We start from the raw sequence: 7,757 nt of genomic DNA on the forward strand, positions 1-7,757 counted from the left end.
AACACCATAGTTCAAAAGCATCAATTCTTTGGCGCTCAACTTCCTTCACAGTCCAACTCTCAGAACCATACCTGACCGCTGGAAAAACTATAGCCTTGACTAGATGGACTTTTGTTGGCAAAGTAATGTCTCTGCTTTTCAATATGCTATCTAGGTTGGTCATAATTTTCCTTCCAAGAGTAAGCATTTTTTAATTTGATGGCTGCAGTCACCATCTGCAGTGATTTTGGAGCCCAGAAAAATAAAGTCTGACACTATTTCCACTGTTTCCCCATCTATTTCCCATGAAGTGATGGGCCGGATGCCATGATCTTCGTTTTCTTAATGTTGAGCTTTAAGCCAACTTTTTCACTCTCCTCTTTCACTTTCATCAAGAGGCTTTTTAGTTCCTCTTCACTTTCTGCCATAAGGGTGGTGTCATCTGAATATCTGAGGTTATTGATATTTCTCCTGGAAATCTTGATTTTAGTTTGTGCTTCTTCCAGCCCAGCGTTCCTCATGATGTACTCTGCACATAAGTTACATAAGCAGGGTGACAATATACAGCCTTAGCGTACTCCTTTTTCTATTTGGAACCAGTCTGTTGTTCCATGTCCAGTTCTAACTGTTGCTTCCTGGCCTGCATATAGGTTTCTCAAGAGGCAGGTCAGGTGGTCTGGTATTCCCATCTCTTTCAGAATTTTCCACAGTTTATTGTGATCCACACAGTCAAAGGCATTGGCATAGTCAATAAAGCAGAAATAGATGTTTTTCTGGAACGCTCTTGCTTTTTCCATGATCCAACGGATGTTGGCAATTTGATCTCTGGTTCCTCTTCCTTTTCTAAAACCAGCTTGAACATCTGGAATTTCACGGTTCACGTATTGCTGAAGCCTGGCTTGGAGAATTTTGAGCATTACTTTACTAGCATGTGAGATGAGTGCAATTGTGCAGTAGTTTGAGCATTCTTTGGCATTGCCTTTCTTTGGGATTGGAATGAAAACTGACCTTTTCCAGTCCTGTGGCCACTGGTGAGTTTTCCAAATTTGTGGCATATTGAGTGCAGCACTTTCACAGACCATCTTCCAGGATTTGAAATAGCTCAACTGGAATGCCATCACCTCCACTAGCTTTGTTCACAGGGATGCTTTCTAAGGCCCACTTGACTACACATTCCAGGATGTCTGGCTCTAGGTGAGTGATCACACCGTCATCATTATCTTGGTCGTGAAGATCTTTTTTATACAGTTCTTCTGTGTATTTTTGCCACCTCTTCTTAATATCTTCTGCTTCTGTTAGGTCCATACCATTTCTGTCCTTTATCAAGCCCATCTTTGCATCAAATTTTCCTTTGGTAACTCTAATTTTCTGGAAGAGATCTCTAGTCTTTCCCATTCTGTTGTTTTCCTCTATTTCTTTTCATTGATAGCTGAGGAAGGCTTTCTTATCTCTCCTTGCTCTTCTTTGGAACTCTGCATTCAGATGCTTCTATCCCTTTTCTCCTTTGCTTTTCACTTCTCTTCTTTTCACAGCTATTTGTAAGGCCTCCTCAGACAGCTATTTTGGTTTTTTTGCATTTCTTTTTCTTGGGATTTTCTTGATCCCTGTCTCCTGTACAATGTCATGAACCTCCATCCATAGTTCATCAGTCACTCTATCAGATCTAGTCCTTTAAACCTATTTATCACTTCCACTGTATATTCATAAGGAATTTGATTTAGGTCATACATCTATGGTCTAGTGGTTTTCCCTTCTTTCTTCAATTTAAGTCTGAATTTGGCAATAAGGAGTACATGATCTGAGCCACAGTCAGCTCCCGGTCTTGTTTTTGCTAACTGTATAGAGCTTCTTCATCTTTGGCTGCAAAGAATATAATCAATCTGATTCCGGTGTTGACCATCTGTCCATGTGTAGAGTCTTCTCTTGTGTTGTTGGAAGAGGGTGTCTGTGTTCTCTTGGCAAAACTCTATTAGCCTTTGCCCTGCTTCATTCCATACTCCAAGGCCAAATTTGCCTGTTAGTCCAGGTGTTTCTTGACTTCCTACTTTTGCATTCCAGTCCCCTATAATGAGAAGGACATCTTTTTTGGGTGTTAATTTTAAAAGGTCTTATAGGTCTTCATAGAACCATTCAACTTCAGCTTCTTCAGCATTACTGGTTGGGGCATAGGCTTGGATTACTGTGATATTGAATAGTTTGCCCTGGAAACTAACAGAGGTCATTCTGTCGTTTTTAAGATTTCATCCAAGTACTGCATTTCGGACTCTTTTGTTGACTATGATGGCTACTCCATTTCTTCTAAGGGATTCCTGCCTACAGTAGTATATATAATGGTCATCTGAGTTAAATTCACCCATTGCAGTCCATTTTAGTTCGCTGATTCCTAGAATGTCGATGTTCACTCTTGACATCTCCTGTTTGACCACTTCCAATTTGCCTTGATTCATGGACCTGACATTCCAGGTTCCTATGCAATATTGCTCTTTACAGCATTGGACCTTGCTTCTATCACCAGTCACATCCACAACTGGGTATTGTTTTTGCTTTGTACCCATCCCTTCATTCTTTCTTATTTATCCACTGATCTCCAGTAGCATATCGGGCACTTACTGACCTGAGGAGTTCCTCTTTCAGTAGCCTATCATTTTGCCTTTTCATACTGTTCATGGGGTTCTCAAGGCAAGAACACTGAAGTGATTTCCCATTCCCTTCTCCAGTGGACCACATTCTGTCAGACCTCTCCACCATGACCCGTCCATCTTGGGTGGCCCCACACTGCATGGCTTAGTTTCACTGAGTTAGACCAGGCTGTGGTCCATGTGATCAGATTGGCTAGTTTTCTGTGTTTATGGTTTCAGTGTCTGCCCTCTGATGCCCTCTTGCAACACCTACCGTCTTACTTGGGTTTCTCTTACCTTGGATGTGGGGTATCACTTCACGGCTTCTCCAGCAAAGTACAGCTGCTGTTCCTTGCTTGGATGAGGGGTATCTCCTCGGGGCCACCCTTCCTGACCTTGAACGTGGAGTAGCTTCTCTCAGCCCTCCTGTGCCCGGGCAGCCGCCGCTCCTTAGACTTGAGGTTGCTCCTCTCGGCGCCGTCCCGACCTCCTCTGAGCTGCAAAAACTTGCTGAACAAGTATCGCAGGACAGGAGTGGAACTTGGTGATAGAATATAGGAGAAGTTGACTGATATTCACTGAAATTGATGTAGACAGAGGCAAGCACTTAACTATTACTTAAAATAATCCAATGAATAGGATTTCTGCTTCTAACTGTGTGATATACGAGAGGTTCAGTGAACACTTTGTGAAACAATACATCAAATATTCTGGATAAAAACATACAGATACAATACCAAAGACATATGCAGGAAGTACATTTTTGAGAAGCTGGAATTCATTAAAATTAAAAACTTATGCTCTGTAAAAGACACTATAAAAAGAATAAGATAAGCCACAGACAAGGAGAAACTATTAGCAAAAGACACATCTGATAAAAAACAGTTATCCAAAATATACAAAAAACACTTAAAATTGAACAATGAGAAAAAAAAATTAAAAGATAAGCCAAGATCTTTAGCAGACACATCACCAAAGAAAATGTACAGGTGGAAAATAAACATATGAAAAGATGCTTCACATCAATGTTATCAGAAAAATACAAATTAAAACCACTACATACATACATAAGATACCACTACATACTTTTTAGAATGCCAAAATTCAGAACACTGGCAACACCAAATGCTAATGAGAATGTGGAGCAGCAGGAATTTTTGTACATTGCTGATAGGAATGCTAAATGGAACAGACACTTTGGAAGACAGCTTGATGTTTTGTTACAAAATTAAATATACTCTAGCTTTGCAATCCAGCAGTTTTGCTCCTGGTTATTTAACTAAAGGAATTGAAAACTTATATGCACACAAATATTTGTACAAGATGTTTATAGCAGCTTTCTTCATAATTGCCAAAACTTGGAAACAACCAAGATGTTTTTCAGTAGGTATATGCATAATTAACTATAGTATAGCCAGATGATGGAATACTATTCAGTGCAAAAAGAAGTGAGCCATGAAAAGACAAGTAGGAAATTTAAATGCATATAACTAAAGAAAAGAATTCAATTTGAAAAGGCTACATACTCTGTGATTCCGACTATGTGACATTCTGGAGATGGCAAAAGTATGGAGATGATAGAAAGATCAGTGATTGCCAGGGATTAAGTGTATGTGTGGTGAGTGAATGAAAGATGGAGAAGAAGGAACACAGAGAATATTTAGGGCAATGAAGATATCCTGTATAACACGGTAATGGGGGATATATGTCACCACCCTTTTTATATGTTATGCATTATATATTTTACTTTATATATGTGTTCAAACCCATAGAATGTATACCACCAAGAGTGAGCCCTAATGTAAACCATGGCCCTTAGGAGATTATGATGTATAAGTTCATCACTGAAACAAATGCAACACTCTGGTTGGGGAGACCATTCATACATGGAGGCAGGGAGTATATGAGAAAACTCTGTACCTTAATTTATTTGTGAATATAAAATTCCTCTAAAAATAGAGGAATAAAATAAAATAAAATATATATAAAATAAAAAAATTTAAATGCATGACTGAGTTGAGTTCAGAAACAACAAAGAAGTGTAAATCTACAGCAGTAAAAAATAATTGGAGATAGCATTTGACCTGGGACTATCTGCTTAACTGATGCTGAAGCTGAAGTTCCAATACTTTGGCTACCTGATGTGAAGAACTGACTTATTCCAAAAGACCCTGATGCTGGGAAAGATTGAAGGCAGGAGGAGAAGGGGACGACAGAGGATGAGATGGTTGGATGGCATCACCGACTAGATGGACATGAGTTTGAGCAAGTGCTGGGAGTTAGTGATGAACAGGGAAGCCTGGTGTGCTGTAGTCAATGGGGTTGCAAAGAGTCAGACAAGACTGAGTGAGCTGATCTGCTTATCAATGTGGATCGAATCTAGGTTTTATTAATAATAAGTCATGTGGATCAGGAACAAGAGACAAAGTCTAAAATAGGAGTATCTATAGCAAGATATCACAGAGAAGAAAACTCGCATTGAACCCAGATCTACAAAGAGTAATACTCTCACAGAGTAAATGGGAAAACTCTACCACACAACATGAGATTGTGACTATATGATCAAGTTTTGCTTCTGGATCTAGATAGAAGAGAAAAAAATACACCTACTCTGAAATGCCCTAATCGTAAGCCTGAGATTTACCTGTATGGCCCATAAAACTCCAAATCAACAATTTATAAAATCAGATATGTAAGGATTGCAGTACAGAAATTATGAGAAATAGAAGAGAAAATAACTACCTTCATACTTGAACAACTAGGGTATACTTTAAGAAATAGTAAATGGAAATGAAAATAAGAGATCAGGGAAAAAGCCAGAAACTGGCTAATCAGATTTGAAAATGAGCCAAATAGAAGCTCTAGAAATAATTTAAATTGAAAACTCAATAAATAAATCAAATAGTAAATTATGCCTAGCTGAAGAAAAAAGGATGGACCTGGAAATTAAATCTAAAAAAGAACACAAATGTAGCACAGAAAGACGAAAGATGAAATAAAGTTAAAGAGATCTTAAAAATATATAAAGGACATGGTGAAAAGACCTTTTATATGTTTCATTCTAAGGCCCAGAATGATGAAAGAGAATGAGAAAGTTATGGATTGACTTTTACTTATTTTGCTTATAACCTTTCAGCTTGCTGAATCTTACAATGTATGACTGTCAATAATTCATGAAAATTATGTTTTTCATCTTTCAAAATATTTCTTATGTTGATAGTGGTCTTTTCTGGTGGCTCAGTTGGTAAAGAATCTGCCTGCTGCAATGAAAGAGACCTGAGCTTGATCCTTGGGTTGGGAAGATCCCTTGGAGAAGGGAAAAGCTACCCACTCCAGTATTTTTGCCTGGAGAATTCCATGGACAGAAGAGCCTGGCAGTCCATAGGGTCACAAAGAGTCAGACATGACTGAGCAAATTTCAATTATGATGATAGTAAATATTTTCAGTTTTTATTTGCTTAAAATGTTTTTCTATTTTTCCTTCCTTTTAAAAGAGTGTTTCACTGAGTTAGAGAATTTTAAATTTGCTAATTATTTCTTCTCAACATTTTGAAGATGTCATTTCAATATTTTTTCATAACTAGTATTGCTCTTGGGGCAGCTGTCAATCTAATTGGTTATACCTTTGCAGGTGTGCTGAATTTTATTTCCTCTGTTTTTTTAAAAAGATATTTGAAACACAACTTTATTTTGATTCTAAATGAAAAGGAATGGGAATAACAGTAACAAACAAGACTCCACCACTGAATACTGTGATGTGACTGTAGCAAGGAGGAAACAACTCTTCCAAAGTAGCTCAATAAGCAGGTCTAAAAAATGAAGGTATTTTAGCTGTCACATTCACTCTGAAGCCCATTCATCTCCTTTAGCATCCCAAAGATTAAGCACATGTTCTATTTAGCTATACAATAATGTGGCAAATGCTGGACTGCCCATAAAACTAAACTTCTAACTCTGGGCTCCAGCTTCACTTTCTCACAAGTCATCATCTTCATTTGGGAGAGCTGTTTTCTGAGCAACCTCCAGCTCATGCTCATGTGCTGCCAAGACTGGGGCCATGACCATCTCTGGTGGGGCAACTTGGAGATGAACTTCAAGTTAGTGTCTCTGATCAGTTTTCTAGCAAGCCCGAGGAAGGGTTTTTCAAAGTTGTAGTTACTTTTGACAGAAATGTCATAGTACTGAAAATTCTTCTTTCAGTGGAAGACAATTGACTTTGCTTTTATCTTTCCATCCTTAATGTCCACTTTGCTTCCATACAACACAATGAGGATGTTTGCACATAATCTTATCACATCACTATGCCAATTAGGCACATTCTTGCAAGTAACTCTCAATGTTACATCAAACATTATAATGGAATACTGAGCTTGGATATAATAGCCATCTCTCAGTTCACCAAATTTCACCTGACCAGTTGTAACCCATATATTGAAGTTAATAGGTCCTCTGTTGGAATGGAACACAAGGAGATGAACTTCAGTACCCAAGGTAGCTATTGCATACACTTTCTCAAATTCACCAGTCTGATGCTGTTTCATGAATGTAGTTATTCCAGTACCACCATCATCAATCAATACAAGCTTGAGCTGAACTTGGGGTTCTCCTTGGGCAGCCGTTGTGATGTTACTTCCATACCCATCTCTCTTTCCTGTATGTTTAATATCATCTGTTTGGTATTCTACAGAAATTCAATAAAGAAATTTGAGGGAGGGAAATAATCCCACATATCCCAGAGATTCAAGAGGAATGATGAACAAAGAAAAAAGTAAATATAATTAAAGCTAAAAATATATAAAATGTATAATTATTGGCATAGGAACCAAATAATTATTGGCAGACAGGGCAGGAGATGTTACAAACCCTACTCTTGCAGGAGGGCTTGGCAGATGCCTCCATAGCTAGAGCTTGCATAGGAACTTGGAATGTTAGGTACATGAATCAAGATAAATTGGAAGTGGTCAAACAGGGGATGGCAAGAGTGAACATTGACATTTTAGGAATCAGTGAACTAAAATGGCCAGAATGGGTGAATTTAATTCAGATGAACATTTTACCTACTACTGTGCACAAGAATCCTGTAGAAGAAATAGAATAGCCCTCATAGTAAACAAAAGAGTCCAAAATGCAGTACTTGGGTGCAATCTCGAAAACAACAGA

At 38.2% G+C, this 7,757-nt stretch overlaps 1 pseudogene; it reads right to left on the reverse strand.

The window, feature by feature from the left end:
* Positions 1–6,572: 6,572 nt before the first annotated feature.
* Positions 6,573–7,496, reverse strand: LOC113893540 (annotated as a pseudogene).
* Positions 7,497–7,757: the final 261 nt, after the last annotated feature.

Source organism: Bos indicus x Bos taurus, chromosome 5, assembly GCF_003369695.1.
Source record: "Bos indicus x Bos taurus breed Angus x Brahman F1 hybrid chromosome 5, Bos_hybrid_MaternalHap_v2.0, whole genome shotgun sequence".
In the NCBI taxonomy this organism is placed as follows: domain Eukaryota; kingdom Metazoa; phylum Chordata; class Mammalia; order Artiodactyla; family Bovidae; genus Bos; species Bos indicus x Bos taurus.